Below are 27,933 nucleotides of genomic sequence, written 5' to 3' on the forward strand. Positions count from 1 at the left end.
TTGTGATAACTAAAACAATGCGCAGCGTTTCAGGAATGAAAGGTGCCATATAACTGGAACATAATACACACAATCGTACACATTGAACATGAACTTTGAAAAATAGAGGAACCTAATGATTAAATATTGGATCTTAGGCGTTGTTATAGTGTTCTTTTTAATGAAGTAGTGTACGTGAATTTTCAAACATCAAAAGGGCTTGTGACAACGTCCTTCATGATGCTATTCTTGCAGCACTTGACGACTTGGGTGTTGGCGGCTGGCGCTACCTGTGGATTGTGAGCTACCTTAACGCGCCGCTCAGTTTACATGTCTACGCTTATGGCGAAAATGCTCGTCATCATTTCTACCGTGGAGTTACACAGGGAGGAGTCCTCAGCCCAACCTTATTTAAGGTTGCGTTTGTTGGTTTGGTGAGTGAACTACCGGCTAACGTCCACATCAGTGCATATGCTGCTGACATCTCCATCTGAGCTTCGGTTACGGCATGCCCAAAAATGCGTGCGAGACTGCTCACAGCTGTGACATCTACATCGAGATATCGTAACCTAAGGCCCCAAGGTTTGCTCTTAGCAGCGAGAAAGGGTGTTGTGGTCGCATTCACACGCAAATCTGTTTTTCCCTACCTGATGACACTACACGTAGCGGAGATCAGTTATGTCTCCTACCACAGGTTCTTGGGGATTATCATTGACCGCGGCCTGACAAGGTCGACGCACATCAATATGCTAAAGAAAATACTTGCTAATTTTTGCCATTATCTTCGCTTTATAGCCGGGATGAAATGGGGCCAACGGAGCGCTATTTACTAAGACTTTACCAAACACTGTTCGTAGGTTACATTGGACACAGTCTCCCAGTATTCTGTAATATGAGCATTTCCTGCTAGCGTTCGTCAGAGAGCGTTCAGGCCCTGTCACTCAAGGCATGCCTTGGATTGCCACGGTGTACCACTACCAAAGGCACGATTGAGGAAACACATGCCTGCCCAATAGCGATATGCTTGTCACACCAACCACTTTGTGTGTATTTGCGCTTATTTACCTGAGACAGTTGTCACTCACTGACGATTATTCTAAATGAGCGACCAGACAACAATTTTTCAAGTGCACTCCGCTCTGTCATCCGTCTAAAATACCATCTGGCTATGCCCTTCCATATCATCCCGTCAAGCCACCGTGGCTGATGGCTCAGCCTTCGCTGTGCCTACGTGTTCCTGGAATACTAAAGAAATCCATGGTGGCAGTCAGTGCATTGAAATAGCCTGCTCTGGCGTACTTCTGGTCAGAATACCCGAGCTAGTCACGTATACACTTACGCATCTGTGCCACCAATGGCATCGACAGCAGCTGTGGGAATACGCGCTCGGCAGGGGACTCTAAAATTCGTTCTAGGACATATTTCAACATCAACCGCTACAGAGTTTGTGGCTCTTTGGGCAGCGATTAGGCACATCTTTGAGGAACAACCTCAAGAGTGGTGTATATTCACGGGCTCAAAACATGTCGTAAAAATTTTTGGACGTTTTCTACGCCACACCGCCTACCAGTCTCTGACATTGTAGATCACTGAGCTCATTTTATCTGCTCAAGGAAATTGTCACCGAGTAGTATTTCAGTGGATCCCTGGACACAGTGGGCTCGATGGAAATGGGAGGGCCGATGCTAAAGCAAACTCATATTTTCTAGCGCTTAGTGAACACAAGGGACAAGAACACAAATACACAGGACGTACGCTGCCCTCTAGACCGGACACCACTTGTCTTCTTTCGGACTGTATGAAGAGTGCGACGGCGAAATATTGGGCAGAGCTAGACAATCGGCACATCCTCCTTAAAAGAGTAGATCTGGCAATGTAATTTTGGGCCCGCGTGGAATTCTGTGGCCTCATGCATGCTTGATGCATAGACTTCGTTTAGATGTCTCCTTCATGCAAAAGTACTTACATTTAACTGGACTAGCGGAACACCCGCTCTGTTACTCTTGTGACTTAACCGACATTGTGTAGCGTGTGCTAATGCTCTGTCCTGTATAGCGCGCGAAAGACCAACGTTGACCGCTTCCTTGAAATGTTCAGACAGCAGGCCACTCCTGGAAGACTTACTTCTAGGTGCTTGGCTGCAGAGTAGGAAAGCAGTCCAGGCAATGCGGGTGTTTTCACGTTTTTTGAGTGACACGGGCCTCGACTCGCAGTTGTGATGCCACCAGTTGTGCGCGCACATATTCTCATCTCACTTCACCACATCGCCAGCCATCACAACCCTCTTTTTTTTCTCCTCTTCCTCTTCCCCAGTGCAGAGTAGCAGTGCAGACATGCATCTTTGTGGACGACCTGTTTGTCATTCTTTTCATTTAACTTATCTCTCTTTTTCTGGCCTCGCCGCCATCGTCAGCATGGATGCGGAGAAAGCTCTCATTAACAGCTGGCGCTTTAAAATAACTTCGTGAGCCCGTTTTGAAATATTCATCTCCTCTAATCATACAAAAGCACAAAAATTCTGAAATCAGCCTAAGAAGGGTAATAAGTAAAATAAAGGTTGCATATTCCAGAATAGGATTTTGCTGATGTGTCTAAAAAGAGGGAAATAATTCCGTGGGATCAGCCAAATAATATCTTTAATTTTAGACTGCTACCAACGCCATAATTAATACTTACAAATTTGTTAGTGCCAATTATTTGATTAAATTAATACATTTTTGTTAAAGTCATGAATACGCTCTGTTGTTGCTTTATTTGGTACCATAATTTTGCACCAAGCGCATCAGAGCCCTTGCTCTTGGACCTTGTAACGGAATGTGGAATAAGTGCTTTCGCCAACTCAAGTCTAGTGAAGCAGTAGAGCTCTCACATGCTCTGCGAAATTTCATGTAGCCGTCCTGGTGGCACTCCTGTCACTACTTCCGCTTCCCTCATGAGGGAGCTTACTCCCTTGCCCAGCCGGTGCAGTCCCGATGCGTGGTAGAGTTCTGGTCGGCCACGTACAGACGGGGGGTAAATATGTTTCCCACACGCCACAGGAGACATTTGGATATACAGATCATTTCGGTTCTGCATGTGCTGTCATTATCTTTTGCGAAAAACTTGGCCTGTTGATTCCCAGTACCACTTGAGGGAAAACAGTTCAAGAGAAAAGAGCGCTAACGAAACCAGGAACGACGATTTTCAATTCTATTGAGGAAAATACATTTCTTTTGGCAATTTATTTATTCATTGAAAGCATGTGACGCAGTTAACCACAATTTGTTGCCACATAAATCTAACTGTAGCATAATTAGATGCCAAACCCTACGTTTAATAGAAAAGCGGTAACTTTAAGGGACAGGAAAAGAGCAGAGTAGTAGGCGAGCAAACGCTATTTAATAATATCCTAGCTGAAATGAAGAACAAATGGATTAGGGCAAGGCATTAATCAGGAAAGAAGATAACCAGTGGTTCCTTAGGGTAACAAGTAGATTCCAAGCGAAGGAAAGGGTAGCAAGACGGCAGAAAGTCTTGTTGGCGAATGAGATTAGGAATTTTGAGCGGATGGAGGTTGGTCGCAGCTGTGCGTCGGACAGGGTTAATTGAATACCTGCCTGAGATGGCTTTGTCCTGCAGCTGACGTAGTTGGGTTGATAACGATGATGTTGATCAGAAAAAAAAAACGTATGAGAATGGTGGTCAGTAATTGCAGGCCCTCAAATTTGCAACCTCGCTTTTCTGGAGTTCCACACGGGAGTATTTTTATTCTTGTGCTGTTCATCACCTATACAAATTGTATATTTTATGCATGTGGACTTAAAACCTGACGCCGACAATGTTGCAATACAAGTCCCCGGCAATACAGAAAATATATTTACGGCCTAAAACAAATTCCATGGAAAATGCATGGTGTAATTTTCCAATTTAAGTGCCGACCTACAACACAACAGTTTGATCCTGTGCTGGGCAGAAGTAGAATTGAATCGTACTGACAGTAAAATACATTAGTGGCGTTTTCATGAAAATCCTTGGTCGGAACATGCATACAGATAATATAAGCTGGAAAAAAAAAACAAATTAAGGAAATCTTGTGTCGCTATGGATGCACACTCTGAATGCATATGGGGGGTCTTACCTCTGGTTTTCCAACAAATATTTGCTGCCTACTGTCCAGGCCAAACAACTAAACACAATTTGCCCAAGGTACCGGTTGCACAGAAGCAAATACGTACAATAATTTCAAACATATGGCATTCCCATATAAATAAGCTCTTTAACAAGTTTGATATTGTCAAAGTTCATGCCCTGCGTCACTTCAAACTGCGCATATGCAAAAAAGTTAGTGCAGTAAAAACGCTCCTCTTATCAAGTGCGAATATTAATCGTCACTTAACTGCGTACAATGTAAGGAATTATATGCCTCCGTTCCTATTTTCTTGCTGCAATTCATATAATAAAGACATTCTTCTAACTTAGCGCAATTTTTCTACGGCCTTCAAAAAGAATACATGAGGATAGAAGAAACACAAAAAAATCAATATTTATTCCCTTTATTTCCTCGCCCACCTAGGCGCGGCAGTAACATCATAAGAACTCTAAATGGATTAACTTTAGCGAGAACCTACTTTTTTTCCATTTTTCAGGAATCCCATTTCCAGTCTAATGTTGATTTATAATTTGTAAAAAAGAAAGAATCAGATATCGGCAGGTTTTGTCATATTTCAGACAAGACGTGGTTAGTGGAGAGGAAACTCTGCATGGTGGGCCATATTTCCGAGGGCAATGCGCCGTGGTTTCTAGAAGCAGCTCTCTTCGCTTCTGTCAGCAAGGTGCTGAAAATTGGGCGTCTTTCTTTTTTCATCCACTACTGATTTCCTGCTGAATTGTGCTCCGTCACAGTTGTGCATCATGTAGCATGAGCCACGTGCACGCTTGCTTTTGCAGCGTCAGGAAGTTTACCGACATCTGGGAAGAAAACTAAGGTTGGTTTGATGGTTTATGGGGGTGTAACGTCCCAAAGCGACTCAGGCTATAAGAGACGCCGTAGTGGAGGGCTCCGGAAATTTCGACTACCTGGGGTTCTTTAACGTGCACTGACATCGCACAGTACGCGGGCCTTTAGAATTTCACTTCCATAGACTAAGGATCTGCATCGCCTGCTGCGTCAAATTTATTGCTCGCAAAAATGTTCTCAATATGCGACTTTACCCGAATTTACGAAATATTGAGCGCACAAAATATAAGTCATCCACAGTAATTGCCAGTTATTTTCTTGTACAATGTGTTTGCTCCGTATCTAGTTTGTTGTAGAAAACAAACAACAAATGGAATGGTGCTTCAGGTATGTTCAGGGTATTCACTTTTGTGAAGCTATTCCTGTCGTGTGCAAACCTGGGGCATTGGGTGCCCTTCAAGTTGCCGTTAGGAACTTTTTGCCAAGTGTCCCTTCTCAATTCTTTCCGAAAGATAAATGTGAAAGAAAGTTTCCACAGCCCAACATCTTCCGATTGTGCTACCAAATTGTTTATTGCTTTCTTTTCTGCTCATTTATTTTAACCACTATTATTCTGCCTCCTAGAAGATGCGTTATCTAATATTCTCTATGCTGTCACTCAGCATAACTCGTTTCTTTTTAGTGTTCTTATTCCTTTTTGATAATGCAGTATTGAATTCATAGTGAACAGTGTAAAGTTTTTTGCGGAATGAGCTAATAAATATTTTAAAAAATCTTCTTACGATTTTTTCTTACACTAGAACACCTGTGTGTATAGGATTATATAGTATATATGAATTCTGGAAATGGGAAGAACAAGTTTTGCATATATAGGACAGCTCCAGAACACTAGAAGCATATGTTTGAAAGTTGCGCTATGGGACAAACATTCAATCACGTGATAAGGTATATGAACTTCAAATGTTAATAGGTCATTGAGCTGTACTTGAAAAAGTTTATGTTCACTAAATAAACCGAGGCATGTAAATTCACCGATCGTTTCAGGCGCACTGCAGAAGGCTAGATCTAGAATTTTAGAACAGCGAGTCGGTGAATTAGTTACTTGAAAAAAAAAACTTAGTAGAAAGTGAGGCTGATAAGCTTGCTGATTCGCGTCACGAGGATTAAAACTTTGGCCAACCTCTCTGGTGAAAACTGAACTCATAAACGAGGAAGCGAGGCAAATGATTACAGCTGGGCATGTTTAGATTCAGTAAGTAATACTGCATAGTATGAAGGTTATCAATCAAAAAAAATGATGAGTTTCGTGTAAACAGCAGCCAAACAAGAGTAAACAAGAGTTGTAGTAACTGCAGCTACGCAGAATGGCAACGCCGATTGGGAGCAGCACATATTACATCTCATGGCATGCGGTATGGGAATTCTTTTTCGCGAAAGCCTCGAGAAGACTACCCTCTGAATCTCTTAAAAACGTTTTCTGTTGTATATATGCCGTAAATTTATTTTTTCGTGCGTTAAAGGTACGCTGAAGAGGCTATCTGCGAATCTAAAACTTGTGAGCGACTAGCGCTTTCCCTAACCAAAAAATACAAAGTACTCCTTCGATTTTGTCCGTCAGTCATTCGGTGCTTTTATAGCGACAAATTCAATTTACGCGATAGAATCTGATTATCGAGTGCTCCAAGCTAAAGTCGACTATCTGACAGAGGATACCCGGTTGAAAATAAATTCTGGGTAAGCGTGAGAAATCATCTAACGCGGTCATCGAATGAGTGTTCAGCCAGTTCTCTCTCACTGAAACCGACCTGCGAAATAGATGTTCAACTGGCCTTCACAAGCGCTCCTCCACGCACGTAAAGTTTGGCTTGGCCAGGAATGGAGGCTGCTAGAAGGATTTTAAACTGGCCAAGAATTTTTGTCCCGTTTCAGTTCTAACATTTTGTACGGACGAAGCAGTTGCACTTCAAGATCGCCTCATGATGCCTGAGACTCTTCTCTAGCCTACTTTCTTTCGTCTATTGTGCTAGCCGCCATCTGTACTAGAGTTTGTGTGGCAATGTTTTGCAGTGCTTGGTACATTTTGTTGTGTTCAGTGAAACTGTCGTGAGCTTTATACTGTATGGCTGAATGCATACCATTTCTCAGCGAGTTTATTGTTCGAGGCTATTTGTGCGTTGTTCTTTTTGTGATTTTTTATTCTTTGAAAAAAAACACGATGATTGTGATGACCCCATTTGCCTAATCATGAATTCACTTGCGTGCCAGCTTTGCTTCACTCCTGACAATAACACGTAGATAACTTGCGTAAAAAAAAATTATATGACTAAGGAGTTACCTTACAAAAAACAAAGCTTTTTGAGTACTTTTGGGCTACCTAAAATTTTCGCTTTTGTCTACATTTGGGCTATTCTGGAGGCCAGTTTGGCTGCTTGTGGTTGGGGCTATGTGGCAACCCTAAAAGAAGCCCACGTTTAAAGACAGGAATCGGCATTGAGGTGTACTTCAAAGCACCCGCAAAAAATGAGCTGCAGTGACACCCTTTATGTGACATGCTTAGAATAAAGAGCTCCGACCAATCAGAGACACCACTTCGAAAGATCAGAAACGCGGCCAGAAGCACAAACTAGACAGCCAGTCCTGTAAGCGGTCGAGTCGGCCGTCACAGCGGCACGGTGCTAATGCAGGCCGCTTTAGCTGCGCCACTTAACCCCATCATCATTCGAGAGGGAGGCGACAGAGTAGTGGGGGCTCTCCGCTGCATCATGTGTATCTGCGTCTCGTTGCAACGCGCGCGTACGGTAGAGATAGGCTCCGCGGGTGCGAGGGAAACTACGTGCAATTATCGAGGGCAGCCGTTCATTGCAGAACAAAGTGCTGATCGCCCTCACGCACGTAATATCAGCGACGGCGACACGAGCGTGCGATATTCGGTGCATTGTGTGCTGACATGAAGTGTACGTGCACGTAAGCTTCTACGGATCCCGAATAGCATGCAAGCAGCAGTCGTGCCCCAACGTATTCCATTCAACAGCGCATCTAAGTCAAAAACTGCAAGTGCCTTGTTTACCAAACGGCACGCTGTGCTGTCGATTATCGCGTGTTTGTTGACTAACTACGTAGTAAGTATGATCTCAGACGATCCCTGTGATTGACTTTGCTATGGTAATTGCGATTTCTACGGTCGTTAATTGCTTCCTGTGGGTCGTAAGAGGAAACGAATCAGGGTATGTTTCGACCAATTGTAGCCTGCCGCCTGCCGGCTATTGCTGTCGGCAGAAGATGCACACATTACCTTGATGAACACGCATCAGCTGGTTGAACGTTGAGGAAAACCACGCACTCGCATAGCGCTTGACACTTTGACGGCGTGCATGCATGCGCATGTCTGCATGGGCCGTACTTTTTAACAATAAAGAAACAAACACTTTTCAGTTTCCTCACGCCCGCAGCCTGCACAAAGTAACCGATTCGACGGCTCAAGTCAGGACAAAACCGCATCGCCGGCTGTCTTGCAACTTTACAGATTGTGAATGCTGTCAAGAGATGGCAGCTTTGAACTTGTTGCGTCGAACGGGCATACGCAGCCTGAGTGCACAGCATGCGAGGCGAAAAATTGAGCGCTCGTGTTTCCATCTTGCCGTTCTCTCCGCCGTGTGTTTTGCGCTGCTTTAATTATGAGACTCTGAGACTCTTTACATTCTTGGCTACGCGCTCGCCACGCTGCTTTCCTCGTATTTCGACGATAATTGCCCATGCACGGTGAAATAGCGTTCCTCAATAAAGCGCATAAGTTTGTCCTTTTCTGCAGTAGTACACATCCGCAAGCGGTAGCGCCACGTGTACTCCGCCTTTACGCAATTCTGGATTATTAAGACTTTGTTTTCTGTAAAAGCGACATATTTGTTACCGAGTCGCGCTAATCTACCCGTCTAGCCTGGCTCGGTATTCTCTTTAGTGTCCCTTTAATTGACATATCTGTAGCTTGCCTTTTCTTTGAATACCTTCAGCTCATTCAATATTGCCGCTTGACCGGACCCGAGCCGGCTCAAAGTTTCAAACAACGAGGAAAGAAATTCCACTGCCCTGGGGCAGGACCAGTGTTTGCCTACAAAATTGCTGGTATGTAGTAGCAGCGAGAACAGGGCAGAAAAAGAACGGCACGATACTGATTACAGAAGACGCTTCGCATTGGCTCTCGACAATGGGATTTAACATCCCAAAGCCGCACATTGGCTATGAGAGACGGCGTAGTGAAGGACTCGGGCTGCATTTAGCCCAGCGACAGACTTGAACCTGCACTGAGATAGCACTGCACGTGGGCGTTTTCATTGTTTTGTTTTTCACTCTCTTCCTTTCGCTTCCATCTGAAAGGAGCCACTCCAGCCTGGATTCGATTCCTCTGGCTCAGAACAATAAAAATCATTTTTGAGCAGCCATGTGGAGGAGACTTAGCTACTCACATAGCATCCTTTTTTAAAACTTGCGCGCGTGCCGTAATTGTGTGCTCTGCTTCAAATCAGGCGTTCGAGCACTGCACCTTAAACCAGAATTATCAACACCGGTTCCGTAGGTGCCCTTCGAATAGGCTTCCTTGCGTCGGTTTTGGGTTTGTTGCAACGTAAAAGGGAAAAAACAAGCGAGGCATTCGTTTCCTACAGATGGAAGCGTGTTCTCTCATATATGCGCTTGAATAAAAAGTGTTAGGGTTTTAACGCAGTTAAACCGAATAGACTTGCGAAAGCATGTGTTTAGGCTGGTTGGCTTATTGATTTTTTCTGCACTTAATTTTGTCATTACAGCCTCTTAATACTGCGGACGAATTAACCGCTAAGGATCGAGCATTACAACATTGCTAATGATCCCATATGCCCCATAATAGTCTTCGTCATTATTCCAACCTTGTCTGATGTGCGTCGAAGGGCGGCAGAATACATATTTCCTGCGCGTGTCCTGCAGCAAATTACTGATAGAAAACTTTCTCCGAGCAACCTTGCAGCCACTTGCTGTCCGGAAGGCTTATGTTGTCGCACATGGGTAGAAGTTATGAAACACCATCGTCAATACGCTTGCGAAGGGATAAAATAAAAAAAACAGCGTCTGGCAGCGCCATCACATCGATTTCCTTTTTGGTCGGTCTTCGCGAAGCTCTAACAAATGATCTTTTGCTCCATTCTGACGCTGGTAATTTGTGCGGGTGGGGAGTTGACGCTGCGAAACGGTCACCTCAGATATTCAATGCTTTTGTCTACGAAATATTCTAATGCCAGGAAGAAAAAAAGCATCAGCTCGGCATGCATATGCCATCTGCAAGATGAGACTTTCTCACAATGAGTAGCCGAAAGCCTAAGAACTGCGCTTGCTGGTATCTTGGAAGTCCCACACAAAGAAACGGCGCAAAACCGCATTCTTGTGAGGACCAAGACGAAAGGGGCAAGACCAGTCGGATAGTTGAAGACGAGGACGTGAGTGTGACGCAATATGATAGCATACACGGATGTGTTGCTTAAGACACCTGTACTATTACAGGCCGCTGCACTCTCAAAATACCTGCGAAATGCACGCGAAACTCTGTACAAAACTGACTCGTAAACGAACATGATTTTGCCTCGGCCGGAACGTAATAAAATTTATAGTATGTATGCGGCCTAAACTGGCTGGGTTTTGAACTCCATATAGTGAGTAATAAACGCAAAGCACCGTAAGTTCTTCGATGTAGCTTCGGAAGTACTGATCGCCAGTAGAGATGTGGCAGCGTGATAAATTTTATTTCCAACCTAATGGCTTCCTCTAAGATCAAATGAGTGATGGACTTCACTCAAGTCCTCCGAGCGTGAGCATATATTCTCCCAATTTTCAGCCCCCATTTTTCTGGCGCACTGTGGCGCCAGACAAGTGAAAGAGGGACGTGAAGCGGCAATCTTAAATGTGGTGCAAGAAGCAGTGAAGCAGTTTCGATTTTCTAAATCTTACCGTGCCTCTTTATTCGAGCCCGCGAGTTGTCCCTATATCTTTGCAAGCACTTCCTAGATTTTGGCAGTTCCCGTAATACTTCAAGAAAATTAAGGCCCCCTCCCCCTTTTCCTTCATTTCTCTCCCTCTTTCCACCAGTAGCACCGCGGAGTAAAGCTATGCGGAGCAGCACAGCACGAAACCCCTACCAAGTTGGACGCGGAAGACGACAGTCGACTCGCTTAACCACGCGTCTTTGTGATGAGAGGGTGTTGTACTCTGGACAACTTTGTGATGACACCAATGTCGACCTGAGGCGAAATTCCTTCCTTCCTTCATTTCTTCGCATCGCGCTTTGCCAGCCGGCTACAGAGAATCGTCGAATAATCTATTCGCAGCTCTATAGCGGACCCCATCCCACATCGTGACGCTAAGGTGGCTGCGTTCAGCAGCCTCCAACGAGCGCTGCATATTCGTAAGCCGTTTCAGGCCCTGTCGATGGCCGATCGCGTCCCGTTGAAGATTGAATCTGAGGTCTTCGGCCCCGTTGTGAACGGACCACCGCCACTGTCGCGTGGGACGCGGAGAGAGACAGCCAGCGAAAAGAGCCAATCTTCCTTACTGCAGGAAAAAAAGCAAATTTTTGTTCCGATGGCAGCTGGCCGATCAATAAATCCAATGTGTTGGTACCAGCGAACCAATGCGTCATCTTGCAGATGTCTTCCCATGCCTGTGGCAGCAAACTGACTGCATATCGGTGATTGAAAGCTGTAGGAAGAAGCTGTAGGAAGTTTCCTTTAGGAAACAGGCGTGGGCGTTGCTTTGGGTTCAATTTCTGAACGCCAGACACGGCACTGTACAAGGTAACAGACTGAGGACACGCACTTGACCCACTTCAGGTGTACCTACTCGCTACAGTCTAGACGTTGGTCGGGGAGACATTGCGCCATACTCAACCCCTTTTAAGTTTTATTTTTTTTTTCTGCTGTCTCTCTTTCGAGTTGTACGTGTGGCGGTAAGGCACTTCTAAATTGAAGGCGGAGAAAAAGCCGGACAGAAATAGGCATTCCTGCCTCTGCTCAGTCTATAGTTTTTGCTATTGGCTGAGACTGAAATTTGCGAATTACCATTCTCGTTCACTTACATTTCGTCCGGTTGTCATTCGTTTACATTCCTTCAATTCCTATAGGTAATTTTTTTCCTGGTTCACATCGTTTTTTGCTTCCTTTATAGCTACACCTGTATAGAAATGTTTTCTGAGATTTTTGGTGCCCACATTTTTTTATCATGATCATCATTTTATTTTGTGAAACCAATATATCAAAACTTGATTGGAAGAGATTTCGAAGTGCAGTGAAATACAAGGTCGGGAGGGCCGCACGGGGCTCTAAATAGCGACTTCGAAGTTCAGTGGTGGGTTTCATATTCATTATACCAGTGCTCTGTTCTGTATTTTTCCTAATTACAGGCTTCACAAAGCCATGGGAACGAAACCTCTATTCGCTGAACGTTGAAACACGCCCACCTGCACCGCAGATCGTGTGTAACCGAGCAGAAGCGCCGATCTTCATCATCATCCGCAGCAGCAAACTACTTCCGCTGCAGAAAAATGGCCTCTCATATCCATCCAATTAACCCTGTCATGTGCAAGCTGCGCACACCTTATCATCGCATAGTTCACTGCGTTGTTCTCGTTTCAAGTTCAACCCGTTTTCGTCACCCATTCGCGTTTCTGCCTCATAGGTGAGCACCGTTAAGACATAGCTGTTATGTGCTTTCCTCTCGAGTGATATTCGTAAACTACTCTTCATTGTGTGAGAGTGTTTAGCGAATGCACTTCGCCCCATTCTTATCCTCCTACTTATTACACTTTCGTGGTCCGGATCTGCGATCACTACCTGCAAAAAGTAGACGTATTCTCTTACCACGCCCAGCGCCTCGCTGCCTATCGTAAATTGCTGTTCCCTTCCGAAACTGTTGGGCATTACTCTAGTTTTATGTATATTAATTCTTCGACCAAACGTTCGGCTTTGCCTGTATAGATCCTCGTTCACGCTTTACAGTTCGTCCCCTCATTTGCTTAGCAATGCGATGTCTGCAGCGAACCGTAAATTACTTAAGTATTCTTCGTTAACTTTTATCCCCAATTCTTCTCAGTCAGGTTCTCTTAACCCCAGAGTTCGTTTCTGCATGCCTGACACCCTTATTGAATGGTATTTTATCACTTTCCCTCTGAAGGGCTATGGTCGCTGTGCAACCACTGAGGATATTTTCCAGAACCCTTACGTACGCCTTTTCTACACCCTGGTTACGCATGTGCCGGCATAACTGCTGAGGTTTTCACTTCAATTACTTTTTCGTAGCCTATGAAGGTTATATACAGAGGGTGGTTATGTTTAGCGCATTTCTCTATCACTTAATTTATCGTGTAAATATATATGGTCCATTCTCGAGTATACTTTCCGAAACCAGCCTGATCCTTCATACCCAGCAATTCTGGACAAAGTATTTTTCAACGTTACAGACTTTATGAACGCAATTTTTTCATATATTGTAAGATTTCACTATATCAATCAATATATCCGTAGATTTCCCTCCGGCAGGCTTGCATTTAATTTTGTCATGTTGGGTTTCATGGCACATAGGCAACTAAGGCCATCATGCGCCAAGCTCAATATAGCGGAAAAGATTGCTACATAACTTAATAGAAATGTGAAAAATCACCTGCAGTGTAGAGGGCCTCAAACGTTAGTTTTTACTACCTATTCATGACACAAACATTAAAAGTGGCTATTAGTAAAGGCTTTAAATAAGATCGAGTAAACTCAGCGACCATCATTGGCTGGGCAAGGATCTTGAGGATCGCAACCAATCAAATAAAAACCTCAGTCTTCTTCTGAACAATACGAATGTGGCTGAGGTGTATCACCATTTGTAGCAAGGCACAGGGTCAGAATTCAGAGCTTTTCAAGGACACTGGCTTCCCTCAAAAAGCTAAAAACACATGGCATACCAAAAAGTGCATATTCATCTAAAATCATGCTGGATGAAACGGAATGGGTTCTTTTTAAAATGGAGTAAAATATTCTTTCCTCAGAGATCCGCGTTTAGCGCAGGAGGATAATATGTGGCTTACTGTAAGTTCGTCTCCAAATTTTTCACTAGCAGGCTTCTCTTTGGTCAGTAGGAAGTTGTGTGTAAGGTATTTGTGCATACAATACGAATACGGCACAAAATTTATTCAGTGGAACGTTCTTGGTGTGTGCATGTCTTACATACCATAATGATCGGTTTTACCAGGTTTAATTTATTTTACTTAATTTTCCATTTAGCCCGCCATCCATCCCTGAGCTTACACAGTGCTATCTTGGTGGAATCTTTGTAGGGTTGTGTGCGTTTTCTTTATTTCCTTCTTCCGAGCTTCTGCAGCCCACAAGTCAGCTCTCTCGCTTCCATGATGATGATTATGGATTTCTATGGCGCAAGGGCATCTATGGCCAAAGAGCGCCATGACACAAGTTATTTTCTTTTTCTCAAGGTGAGGTCAAAGACCCATTTCCCAAGCATTTCACCCTAAATAAGCCGAGCACCAGACCAGGGGAAAGCTTGTACCCATTGTATTACCGGTGGGTGCCCGGCGGTACTGGGGATCGAACCCCGCACCTCCCGCATGCGAGGCGGATGCTCAACCCCTTGGCCACCGCTGCGGTCTGTCGCTTACATCTTTTCAAGCCGTCACAAAGTTGTACAGCAAGGTAACGTGTAATATTTGTACTACAGCCTGAATAAACAGTTGGTAGTAGCGCTCGTGAACGTGTTTCTGTGTCCCCTACTCCGTCCCTCGTTCGTTTTTAGCGCTTCCGAGTAAACAACCCTGCAAGAAAGAATTCTTTTATAGAATATATAAGCATTCTTGTTACATTTTAATCTTTTGATCATAAATAAACCCCAGCCGATCATGCCCGCTGCCTTGGCTGCCGTTTCGCTAGTGGTAGCTACCGACTTTTTTTGTTCTTTCAAAATAAATTTTCCTTGTCTTTCACCCAATTTATTTATTTTAATCTTGGTTTAAGCCTGTTATACTTGTGGCACAGACAGCGGCTTTTTTATTTTTTGTTCATGCCTCACAATAATTTATGTACCGACATGGCTTGGGACCCAGCAGAATCTTATCGTGTGTCTTTGTGTTGAGGCTTTTTCTACTTTGTGAATGATGCTTCCAACTAAGGGTCAGCTGCATTTCTTGGTGTAATGCTGTGAGTAAGATAAGGAAATCAGTATAGATTATGCTGTTTTCGACATTCCGGCCTATTATTTTGTCTACAGCTACGCAGACAGCATAACATTCAGCGGTCAATATAGATGCACAGTTTGGTAGCCTTACTATTATTTCACACATTTCTTGTACAACAGCACTTCTGACATAACTTTGTTTTTGAGTCATCTGTATAAAATTCTGTGTAGTCCGTATACTTTTCGTTTAGAGCTTGGCATTCTTGTAGTATGTGTTCGTGTGTCGAACTTGTAATCACACACAGAAGAAGAGAGGCTGTACCCGGGTGGTACTGGATCATATCTTGGGGTGGCATCAGGTAAGGTAGCTAGCATCCTTACTTCTTGAAATATACCATCGAAACGGAGTAGTAAAGGCCTAGTGGATTGGGGTTTATTGTTAAACAGTGTTTTTGAAGTGCACTTGGTAATTATGGGGCAACAGAGGTATTTTTATAAGGACCTTATTTTCAGCACGTACGCACACGTAAGCGTTTTTGTTCTGTCCGCGAGGGGCGGTGCATTTGTTCCTGTTAAGACTATTTACTGATTACTGATAATGTATGCGCCAGTCGAGAAACGCAACCCTAGGTTTTGTACTTGATCCAGTCGTTTGAGGCACCATGGTCTCGCTGACCCGTATACTATATATACATTCATAATCTATTGTAGAGCGTACAAGACAGCGACAAATTTGTAAGATGCATGCCTGTCGGACCGCCCGTGTTTTCGTGAGAGTACTTTGATCAAGTATGTTCAGGGATTCAGAGGCTTTCTTTTTGTGAACGCTTAAGTGAGGTAGAAATGTAAGCTCTTTGTCAAGCATAATGCCGAGAAATTTGTGTTAATTTTTTGCAGGTGATTTGGTTTTATTTATGTGCAAGGTGGGGTCAGTTTGTAGACGTTGTTTGAGTGAGAACAGAACAAGCACTGTTTTCTTTGTGGAAAACCAGAACCATTCCTATCTGCCGATGTCACTAGTTTGTTTAGTGTCAACTCTGCTTGTCTCTCGCATGTTGGTACGTTCGAAGATGTGCAGGCTATCTGGAGATTGTTAACATATACTGAATACATACCAGATTTTGGGAATATGTTGCAAATGGAATTTATTTTTACAACAAAAAGTGTTGTGCTTAAAATACACCCCTGAGGTAGCACATTCTCCTGAACGAAGTTTTTCGAATAGGTTGAGACTAGGCGTACGTGAAATGATCGATTGGATAGAAATTCGTTCAAACAGTCCAACATCCTGCCGCCGATGCCCATGTCCACTAGGTGTCGGAGTATCCCAAACCTCCAGGTAGTGTTATACGCTTTCTCCATATCGAAAAAGACGGCAAGACAGTGCTGTCTGTGTATGAAAGCTTCTCGGACAGTATTTTCAAGCCGAACAAGATGGTCAGTTGTTGGGCACGTTTTTTTAAACCGACACTGATAAATGTCGAGCAGTTTTGCGGGATTCTAGGACAAAGGTTAATGTAATATTCGGAACACTTTCAAAAGATTTGGCGAGACAGTTTTTAAGGACAATTGGCCTATAGCTACTAGGGGAGGCTGGTGGCTTTCCAGGTTTTAGCAACGGTACTATAATGACTCTTTTCCACTCCTCATTTTTTCTTATATGAATATTTTGTTCAAGAAATTCTTAAGTGCCCCTACGGAAAGCTGGGAAAGATGGGACAACATTTCATAGTGTATTTGGTCGGGTCCTGGAGCAGTTTTTTGCCGGCAGACAATACTCTTTTGATTTCTTGGGGGTAATTAAATTATTGTATTTTATTTAGTACCTTCACTTGTTTTTTCTGTTTTTCGGACATTTTTTGTATTTTATAAATCACTGGGCATAGTGTGACGAACTAGAAACTGCAGTAAAGTGCTCCCATAATATGTCTACTGGTTCCCCTATATATGTTTGGGTGACAGGTGTTGTGAAAAGAGGAATTGTAAACGGTGCGAAGCTGCCATTTATTTTCCTTACATGCGCCCACATTTCTTTTGTGTGATTTGACTTTTTATGGATGGGACATAACTCTGCCATCATGTTTTCTCTGCTTTACGACGAACGTATCGGGGTTTAGCTCTTGCGTTTTTGTAATTTACGAGGTTCTTTTGTGATGAATACCTGCAAAAAGTACCCCAATCTTTATTTTGTCTTTTTTTTTTTTGCCTCTATGTAGTCTTGTGTTCACCGCCCTTTCTCGCTTGTCACACCATTCCAGAAGACTCATGAATAGTTAAATGTGCGGCATGTATTTATTTATTTATTTATTTATTTATTTATTTATTTATTTATTTATTGCTATTGCAATCCAGGAGTTGGAATATTAGCAGGGTGGGGTACAAACTAAGCAGTTTAACGAAACAGGCAGAAATAAACAAAAATAACAGTGTAAGTTGAAGCTCTTCTGCATCATTGGGAATACAACAATTAAACATATGCAACCGGACAGTGAAATAACAAATGCAATAGAAACTACGTGATATGTTGCGAGAACGACGTCAGCGACGGCTGCAGCACTTCATTGTTAGTAAAGCTTTTCTCTAACGTGGCTTCTGCTTTAAAAAGTTGTCAGTCTGCTAAGGAAAGCTTCCAAAGTCAACGGTTTTATCGCGATGACTTCCAGAGCGGATGTTAAACTGATTATTACGGGGAGGTGATCGCTGCCATATGAGTTGTCAATGAGCTCCCATTCAAAATCACTAAAAACAGATGGTGAACTAAAGGACACGTCTGAACAGCTCATTTTCCTTAAGGTTGGGGAGCAGTGTGTGACTTTACCAGAGTTCAACAAACAAATCTTAGTGCTCAGGTTAATATTCTCTATAAGTTGACCTCTGGGGTCAGTTTTTTCACTCCCACAGAAAGGGGAATGCGCGTTAATATCGCCAACTACCAGCTAAGGCTCTGGTAGCTGCTATAAGAGGTCTTCTAATTCATGCATTGTTACTCCGAGGTGAGGGTCAAGATATATACAGCTACTGTTATATATTGATATATACCGTTAGTGTTATGTTTGCAAGCCGAATGGCTACTACAGCTTCAAATTTAGTCTTCAGAAAAAGCTCACGAGCTGAGACGTCATTTTTTACTATTATGGTAACGCCACCTGAGCGCCGGCTTGCCTTCTATCGGTTGCGGCGAAAGACTGTTTCCTCAGTACATTTGCGTGTTGGTAACCAAAGTTTGTTTCTGCACAAGGCAACAGGTGAGAATGTTGCCAAGATGCATTTTGTGTCATTTAAGTTATTTAATAGTTCCCTACAATTCCAGTGGATTAGGAATGCCATGATTACTTTGGGGGGATGTATTTAGAAAACTTAGGTCCCTGTTTGTCTTGGGCCCGTTATTAGGATTTCCCCCTTTTTCGTTCCAGAGAGCTCCGCCGCCGCTGCAGAGGAGGTTCACTCGGTGTTAAGTTCATCGCCTTATTAGAGGCTCTGGAGGCCCGACTTGGGGATGCTTTGCGGGTGGCCGACCCAGAGGTCGGCGGGCCATTTTTCTAGGGTGGAATGGCCGCCTTCTTTGCGTCTGCCCGGGGCGCACACGGCCCTGCCTCAGGCTCACTGTGTGTGGCTTGGGCAGGTGCCGAAGCCTTGTGTGATGCCCCGTACCATCGCACATGTGCGAAATTGGTTCTTGTTGCAAACAAGAATGTTCCTTGGGTTTGTGCGAATCCTTGTCGTGCTTCCTGAATATTTTCCTGGAATTCTTCCAGAAATTAAAGGTGTTTTCCTTTGTTTTAATAGTTATGATTTCCTTCTCTTTCTTCCACGATGGGCACGGCCTCTGGTACGCGGGGTGCTCCTCACGGTTAGCGCACTTTGGCGCTGCGTTGCTGACATCCGATTCCTGTTCATTTGATGCACATTTGGCACAGGTTTTGCGGCCACAACTCTGGGATCTATGGGCAGACCTGTGGCGCTTGAAACACCAGTGAGGATTAGGGATGTATGGCCGGACTGATATTTTCATATAACCTGCTTGTATGGTATCGGCCAGTTGGTTGGAAGCGAAAGTCAGAACTAAGGGCTTTGTAGGTGTTTCCTGGCTGTGTTTTCAGATTTTTGCGTGTTGAATATCAGTGACGTTCTGCTCTTTGAAGCCCTCCAACATTTCTTATTCAGTCAGGGGGAGAAAATTATGTTCAGATATTACTCCTTTGACAGTGTTGAGGAATCGATAGTCACTGATAGAAACAAGTATATCTCCAAAGGTTACTATGTTCAAGAGGTGGGAATATTGTTCTTTGTCAGGAATCTGAAGGAGTAGGTTGCCGTTCGCCAGCTTTGTCACCTTGTAGCCAAGGCCCACTGCACCACTGAGAGATTTAAAAACTAGAAAAGTAGAGATGAATTCTCGCTTGCTTTTCTGCTACTTCACTATGTACTACGTGGTATCCTGGGAAGATTTCTTTTGTTTTTTGCAGGAACTGCACAGTGACATCTGTCCACCCTTGTATGCGAGGGCGACCATTTCTTGAAGAAAATGACTCCATAAAGAAAATTGTTATTCGGCTACGGTGGCACCCGCCAACCACGGAGCCAGACATGGGGACGCAACAAGAAGTTGCAAGCAAGCCCTGCCCACGCCAGCTGTGCACAGCAACTACAACCAAATATGGCTTAACTCAGGGTGGTTCGCTACACAAGGTTAGCCCCAGCTGCCTGTGAAAAAGGAAAAACTGAGAAACTAGGAGGAGACAGGACAGTAGTGAGAAAAAAAAGGTAGGAAAGTGAAAGATGGAGGGGAGGACAGGAAAAGGCGAATGCCGATTTGCTCCGATGGGGTCAGGCCGAGGTGCATTTAATTGCTATTACCGTTTTTGCTATCGTCAAAAATGTTCCCCATTGGCTTTCTAAGGCAGTCTTAAATTCTCGATGCGAGCGATCGAAAAAGATTTAAAAAAAAGATTTTACAACGCATCGGATGAATGGACCATTACCTTCAATACATACCTAATAGTACCCTCAAATATTCCAATATTAAAATATTTGTCAAAGAATGGTGGACATGGGTTGACTAAAGTAAGGTTGATATGAATACCGATTAGCGGTTACCTTAGTAAATATATTCTAGGAAACGGATAAGCTGATCAGTTTGTAATTGTTCAAGTAGTTGCCATCCACTTACCCTTTCTTACAGATTATAGTGATGTTAGCGTTCTTCGAAGATTCCGGTACGGTCAAGGTTTTTAGGCACTGCGTATTTAGGCGGTAAGTCTTTCTTGCGCAATGTCCTCACCATCCTTCAAGATATTCGCTTCTATCTGATTCTCACCAGCCTTTTTTTTTTCCTTTTTGCATTCCATGCGGACTTTACTTCTTCTTGCTTCCGGGTACTGTATTGTATTCGGACATCAGCGGCCTTGATAATGTTTTGATATTATCTGCCCGCTTCTGAATGTAGACGCTGGTTTTGGAGGCTCGTGTGCGTTGCCCTGTCTATTCTTTTATATCCTGGCAATGTTGGCAAGCAGTGAACGGCGAAGTGCGCACATCTGTCGAGTGACCTTGGACGCACATTTGAGGTTTTTCATTTCAGATACAGAAAGTTCAAGATGTCAATTCTAAGAAGGATTTTTTTAGGCTTTTTAACCCACATTGTTTTCTGCTTTATATTAAGTTTTAATATGAGCGAGTTTAATTGGCAACTACACAATTTGGCCAGTATTTTTTTAATCATCGTGCTTGCTCAAAGGTGAGAGCCTACACTGCTCTTAGAGCCCATATTGTCTGCTCAGATCGCAGCATATGTCAGCACACTGACTTTTTATCCCGTCCCTGGGTCGTCGCGAGGCTCTGGTGACCAGAGGAGTGCATCGGTTGATGTTTCATTGGGTAGATAGAAGCCGCTTCACCGACACGTGCACGGCACCGACTTCATCTAGAAGGTCTCTTAGTAACAGGAGAAGGGGCTCGCGCTAAAAGCACCCTTTGAGACTTGGAGGCATACGGTGGTCAGTGACCGTCTGATATGTTCGACAACACAATGCGAGGGGCCAGCGAGCCTTATCCCCGGGTAGCACCTATGCTGCGTTGTTTCGAAAGAAAAAAAAACAAAACAAACAAACTAGCCGACGTGCTAGCGCAGGCTTTGTCTACATTAGGCCAGCCCATGTAATCAGAGCCGTAGTCACGGGTAGAAGTAGCGTGCTTAATTACTACAGAGTGCGGCCGCTTTCATTGGAGCTCACTGTCTGTCCACCACTGAACAACATTACTATCGCGAGAATGTGTTCACTAATGGCAGGTTTACATTTCTTTCGTCGCGTTTCATTCTTCAACTGTGCGCTCATCAGACACCAAATGGAGTTATAAGCCTGCCTTAATTAGCGAATTCATAACAGTGTGGTGTTTGACAACTCTCAGACCTGAAGACAGGGCCTTTTTCTGCTAGCTAACTTAACTAGGAGAAGACTGCAGTTCAGGCAGTGCCTTTGAAAGAAGACTATTGATACAGGTCACTGACATCTAGGCAGACACAAGCATGAGATTTTGGGGATCGAAACAAACGTGGATCTGGCCAAAGTGGAGTACAGAGGAGGTAGGTACGATACATACTGCTCGTTCCTTCGATGCTCTTGTCGATTTTCTCGTTTCCTGCTGAGAAATATTGTAATGCAGGACGAAAAGAAGTGATAACAAGAAAGGATAACTTTTTTAAGCGCGCATTAATTTAGGTATAGAAAGCGCTGTATTTTTTTTTTACTGAGAAGCACGTAATTAAAGTGCAATGTACCAACAGCAAATCTACTCCCGCCTTTGACGTACGCGCCTTTTCTATTATTGGTGGAACTTACACACACTTCCAGCAGAGAAGGAATGCCTCGCTTTTCGAGCGGCAGTTTCGTCCCCTTAGCATGCCTGGGCTGGTTGAGTTTTCGTTTTTCATTCCGACCGGGGAGCAAAACCCCCTTTCAGCAGGGTGTGCTTTAATTCCTTCTCTAAGACCACGATTGAAGAAGCACTAAAAACTCCTGGCTCACATCTATTCTTTGACAACGGGAGCTTATCTTACCTTGCGGAGTGGAGTGAAACGAACAAGAGCCCCCGTCTGTGTCCCAGACCGCGCTCCGACAAAGGGACTTGTCTTCGCCGCGGCGAAGGCAGACCCTTCGTCGAAACGAGGTCAACGGACCGAGGCTCCCAGCCGCGCTGGTTTTTTAGTTGTGCTCGCAGCTATGTGCCGTTCGCTTCCTTTACCGTGAGCCCGGCCGATAGGGACCGACAACAAAGGCAGGAATACTCAAGAAAATATAGCAGTAGTGTAGTATGAGGCTTACAAGCAGAGAAGCCTCCGTTTCGACAGGAGCAAAAGACTGGGCAATATATCAGTTCCAACGCTTTCTTCCGCGGACGTTATTGGAGCCAAAACAGTCAATGCACAAGTATCTACGCGTGACCTCTTGTTTGTGTGCTGGAAGGCATTCAAAAAGGGAGAAAAAAGCACTTATCGTTTCGTCTGTTTCGGCCATGTATGACGTTTCCGCGACTAGTTTCAAAACATTTTCCCCCTAGTTTTTGCAAAACCTACGCTTGTTTTTCAGAAACAAATTAAAGTGTAAATTTTGGAGTTTAATATGAATTAACCTTAGGGTTCGAGTAAATTAATTGGCGTCTGGGCTAGAAAAGAGCGCCGGACGTCGACACGTGCGGTGAAATGCTATTTTTACACGAAATTTAAAGGAGAAGGGCTTGCCGAGCTCGGAGCTCAAGTTTTTGGTTTTGGCATCCAGAGTGTGAAACTAACAATTTTTACATAAATTGAAAAATAAACCAATAAACAGCTGCAACTAGATGAAACCACCGTAGCTTCACCCAGCTTTATGGTGTCGACAGTTGCCTAACAACGCTCCAAGTATTCACACCTGTCTATCAAACGACTAGTGTGCAGGCAGTATAGGCAGCACTGAAGATATTTTTGAAACACTCCAGCGCTTGCAACAGAAATAAACCAGATGATAGATACCAAAAAAAGTTCGGCAGAGGCACTTATGACTGCTTGCATGTGACAATGCGAAAACATTAAACCAGGTGTTTCAGGGAGGACCAAAAAATTTTCAAAAATAGGTTTTTCAGGTAAAAGTATGGCTTTTTGAGCGTAATATTACCAATGTTGGCGCACATCGTAAAACGAGTGAATCGTCTTATGTAGTAAGCTGGTTAACTAATTTTTAATAATTACCTTTTTAACCAGTAGAGTTAGGCGAGTTGAAATTAGAGATCTAGTAGCTGGTCCTTAGCAATAGCCATAAGGTTTGAGAATTTCGAAAACGCGATTGTCCTCGGCACTGTGGCTCGACAAAATTTGGCTACATCTTGCCAAAATAGCTTTCGAAAAGCATGCAGGCAAATCAACCTTCCCAGTGCATGTAACTAGTAAAAAAAGCCACATTTTGTCGACCCACAGTGACCAAGATAATTGCATTTTCGAAATTATAAAACTGATGTGGTTATTACTAACGCCTAGCTACAAATCTCTAATTGCATCTAGGTGCCTAACTCTACTAGTAGTTAAAGAGTTATTAAAAATCAGTTAACCAGCTCACTGCCTAAGATGATTCACCTGCTTTCCGGTGTCCGCCAACACTGGTAATACTATTACGCAAAAGCCATATTTTTACCCCAAAAAGCCTATTTTTGAAAAGTTTTGAAAACCTTCCCTGAAACACCTGGTATGTAGAACTTAACCAGGTAGATGAACAGATTAGTCTTCAGCATGCTTCCGGTGTTGCTGTTCCCATTGACTGCGAAGCCTGCCCGAGGCCCATTTGCAGCTTGACGGTAACGTGTCGCCACCTGGAGTCTCGGTGCGCAGTACTCTGCGCATGCTGACGTAGAATGATGACTTTTAGCCGCACTTTCTATAAGCCTCGACTGGCAACTGAGAACGTGGGTCAGAGTTTTCAGGAAAACGAGCCTTTGTGGCAGAATCTGAAGTTAAGCTGAAGGAATAGATTAGCGATGATGTCATCATGAAATGCAAATCATATTTTTTGGTAGATTTCCGGAAGGATGAACGTCAACAAGAAGTCGCGGCAGCACGCACAACTGGCGGCGCGTGCGGTGAGTTGTTCAATATCAACAGGACGGAATTATATGATGCAACGAACGATGAGCTCCACCGCCGAATAAAAAGCAAGGACGGTGATTTTACAATTTTGGCCTCAAGCCCAAGGCTGCAAAAGATTTTAATGACACGCAGTACTGTAAGACTCTCGCTGCGGGCAGCCTTTCTTGGCAGTGGGACATTTTCAGCGCCCATTTTTACATTCACTACTATGCAATGACTAAAGAAACCTGATATATATGTCGGAGCTGTGACCAGTATTTCTGCGTAGGCGTAAAAACTAAAACGTGATTGGAAAATGATGGCATTGCTTTCTGTAATGGCTATCAGCCCGCAGCCACTAATCTGGCCGCCTCCGCATATGAACGCGATCGCAGCGCCCCTCGGCGGACTCCGCGACGGATGGACACTTTCCGCCAGACGGACGAGAGCTAATGTCAGAGTAGTATCACATCACCACGTGGCGGCACACTCGGCAGCCTGTTCTACACCGCTGACAATGCTATGCCGAAAAAAGCGCTCTTCTAACTCAAAAAGCCTATTTTTAAAAGCCGTGTAAATTCTTAGGTGAAACACCCTGTATACGGGAAGCAGGAGTGTGACCGCACGAGGGTGTTTGAATTACCCGCGCGTGGTCATGTGGTTGTGGTTTCACGGATCGATCGGTTAGGCTTAAATACTCGGCCACGTCGCCGGACAACGCCGACGCCAGATTTTCTGCGACACGGGGCCTTAAACCCTAACGCATTAAAATCGTTAAACTCCGGTTTACTCCCTGCACAATGGAAAATTCAAACATGGGCTCCAAGGCAGAGGTTTCAAATTATCAACCAGTTTCCTTCAGAAGCGTAAACTTCAAAATACTAGATCACATTATTTACAGTGCTGTTATCAAGCATTTGGAAAATATTACCTTCTTCACGAGAGTACAGCATGATTTTAGGTCTAGTGTTTCATGCGCCACACAGTTGCTGGAATTCAGTCATTACATTTTTTAGCGTTACGAGTGTGGAGATCAAGTTGACTGCACTTTATTCTGGGGAGTTTGGCTGCGTACGACATACTCAGTTACTGCATCTACTACCTTCCCTTGGGACACAGACGGCAATGATTAGATGGGTGCAATAGGACTTTCTGGCAGATCTTAATGCATCCCAATTAGTGGTGCTAGATACCACTCTGCAGGTGTTAATTCGGTGTACTTCAAGGGTATGCTTTCAGACAGGTATGTTGTTTTTTATTTACATTAATGATATTGATCAAAATATTTCAGGCAAAATCCGCTTGTACGAAGAGGACTGCGTCGTCTACAACCACATTCTCAGCAAATACGATGTTAGCACTCTACAACACAATCTATACCGCATCCATCAATGGTGCATGCGTGGAAAATGACCCTGCACTCAAAGAAGTGCCAATATGTTTCTTTTATATGTAAACGTAACTCAATAAACTCCGTGCACTGTTTAAATTCCACTCCTTTGGAAACAGTTGCCGAATTTAAGTACTTTGCGTGCATTTCAGAGAGCACTTGACACGAAAAACCCATGATGAATACATAGTGGACAAAGCATCAAGAATGTTGAATTTCATCCGAGGAAATTTTGCAACGCCATTAAAAATATAAAAGAACTGTCGTACCTCAAGCACGTCAGACCAATTCTTGAACATGCCAGCGTGGTGTAGGATGCGCGCTTGATTACATCATCAGTGCTTTATAACGCGTACAGAACCGTGCTGCCGACTTTGTCGACAGTGAGTGCGATTTTCGACAATCAGCAATAAACGAAACATTTGGTTGTGAACTACTCAATAGAAGGCGCCTGCCCAGCAAAGTAGAAATGTTTTGCCGTTTTCATTTCAGCAAAAGAGAGATTGACAAATCTCTGTACGTTTAGCTGCCAGATTTTATATCCCCACTTTGTGATCATGTTTTTAGGGTGCGTAAAATCAGGCATCGAACTACTCCTTATCAGAACTCTTTCCTTCCTCATGTAGTATCCTTCTGGAACAAACTACCAAAAACGTGGTCGACTGCGCATCTGTGAGTGTTTCATTCATTTCTGCTTAAACTGATCTAATCTTTATATTATCTCACCCAATGTACATGCGCTATTCTGTACGTGTTTTCTTTCTTTTTTCTCTTGTGCATTAGGCTGTTCCATGTGTTGTTCGAACATCTCATCGTCTGACTAGGGCACCTGTGATGTTTTATTCCTTTGCAAATCCCCCCCCTGCTATAACGCCCTCGTAGCGCTGCAGATATCTTCCAATAAAAAAATAAAATAGTTATGGACAAATAGCAACGGCGTCATTGTTGCTAAGGGGCAGCGTGGCGACCGGCCCGCACACAGCGGTGGCGCCGCGGGCAGCGGAAAGTCACGGGGGAAGGAGGGAGCTGCCCCATGCAGATGGCGCGACCGCATCCTCCGCTTTAATTCCGCGAGTGGGGCTTCTTCGCGAAGGTTAGCGTCATGGACTCTCCATACTTTTCCTTCCAACATGTCTTTCTTTGAAACTAAACGCAACATGTCGGCTCCATATGCCGACACCAAGAAAGACATACGCTCATGTGTAAACCGAAAACGGCAGAGGGGATGCGACACCCAGGACTTAAAAAAATCTCCCCCCCCCTGTAAAATGCAAATTATTGGCCAATAGAAGGGTCTTGCTTGAAGCGAGCGAGTCAACTGTATTATCCTGTGTAGACTTCGAACAGGGTTTTCGCTCCTGACGCAGTTTTTTAATACCGAATGGTGACCCATCAGCCTCCTAAAAATTATGTAGTGTTATTCAAAGGAGTAATGGAGAGCACACGTCTAGAAGAAAACAGGCAGCAATATTTTAATCATTATCACTATCAAAACATCGATCTGCGTCTCATGATTCTCTCTTATGAAGATCATTTGACTAACCACGACCTAGTCTTATGGTTTCTTGAATCTTTATTATATTTGTAATAACCTTATAAAGACGGTGCAGTTTAATAAAAGAAGCACATGACTTTTAAATCCTCCACCCGACTTTGCCCAAAATGGTGTATGCAGCCTACATGCCGCAAACCATCAAACATCTTCAGCAACGAGGACGCAGGCTGTGTTCCTACCCCATGACCGCCGCAAAGGGGCTCAAAATAATGGGATGCGTGACAACGACTAGGAGGCTTTGTAGGCACAGCCTTCTCCTACAGGGACAAGGTCACTCCAAACTCTGCAAGTTATTCAAACCGGTGCCACGAGTGCGCTGCTCTGAGTGCGCATGCGCGGAACATAAAAATAGAAGCGGTCATCGAATGGCATTCCCTAGGCGTCAGTGAAATACACAAAAGCGGAAAATACTAAAGTCTGTAATAAGCTGCTTCTTTCCAGCCAAACATGAAAACTAGTACACGGAAGCATGCGGCAAGCAGCCACTCTCGACTCCATAATGAAGTCAGGCATGTTATGTATTCGCTGCCTGGGGCGTCGTTTATGTTGAGCCTGGAGGCAAAAATTTCCATTCAAATCGACTCAAGGTGCCCGCGCAAGACGAACCCTGTCGCCACTACATGGTGGTGAACCATGAAGCAACGCTAGTGCGAACGTACTAGAGTGCACAAAGAAAAAACAGGTGTCAAAGGCCCCCAGCGCACGAATAGGATTTGGGCGCAGAATAAAGGAAAGAACTAGGTGGAAAGCCTCGGCGGCCGGGCCTATTTCGCTTTCTAATTTTGCTTCGCATCTTACGT

The 27,933-nt window shown here is 44.0% G+C and overlaps 1 long non-coding RNA gene across 2 annotated transcripts in view; it reads left to right on the plus strand.

Moving 5' to 3' along the window:
• LOC144114535 (uncharacterized) overlaps positions 1-26,479 on the plus strand; it is a 140,426-nt gene extending 113,947 nt beyond the window's left edge. Inside the window, exons 2-7 of one of the 2 annotated variants that reach the window (XR_013311047.1) lie at positions 19,564-19,786; positions 20,280-20,350; positions 21,597-21,680; positions 24,140-24,202; positions 26,205-26,250; positions 26,362-26,479. This is a non-coding gene — a long non-coding RNA (uncharacterized LOC144114535). The remainder of the gene's footprint in view (positions 1-19,563; positions 19,787-20,279; positions 20,351-21,596; positions 21,681-24,139; positions 24,203-26,204; positions 26,251-26,361) is intronic. The other variant, XR_013311048.1, reaches the window with a different exon arrangement.
• Positions 26,480-27,933: the final 1,454 nt, after the last annotated feature.

Source organism: Amblyomma americanum, chromosome 1, assembly GCF_052857255.1.
Source record: "Amblyomma americanum isolate KBUSLIRL-KWMA chromosome 1, ASM5285725v1, whole genome shotgun sequence".
Classification (NCBI taxonomy): domain Eukaryota; kingdom Metazoa; phylum Arthropoda; class Arachnida; order Ixodida; family Ixodidae; genus Amblyomma; species Amblyomma americanum.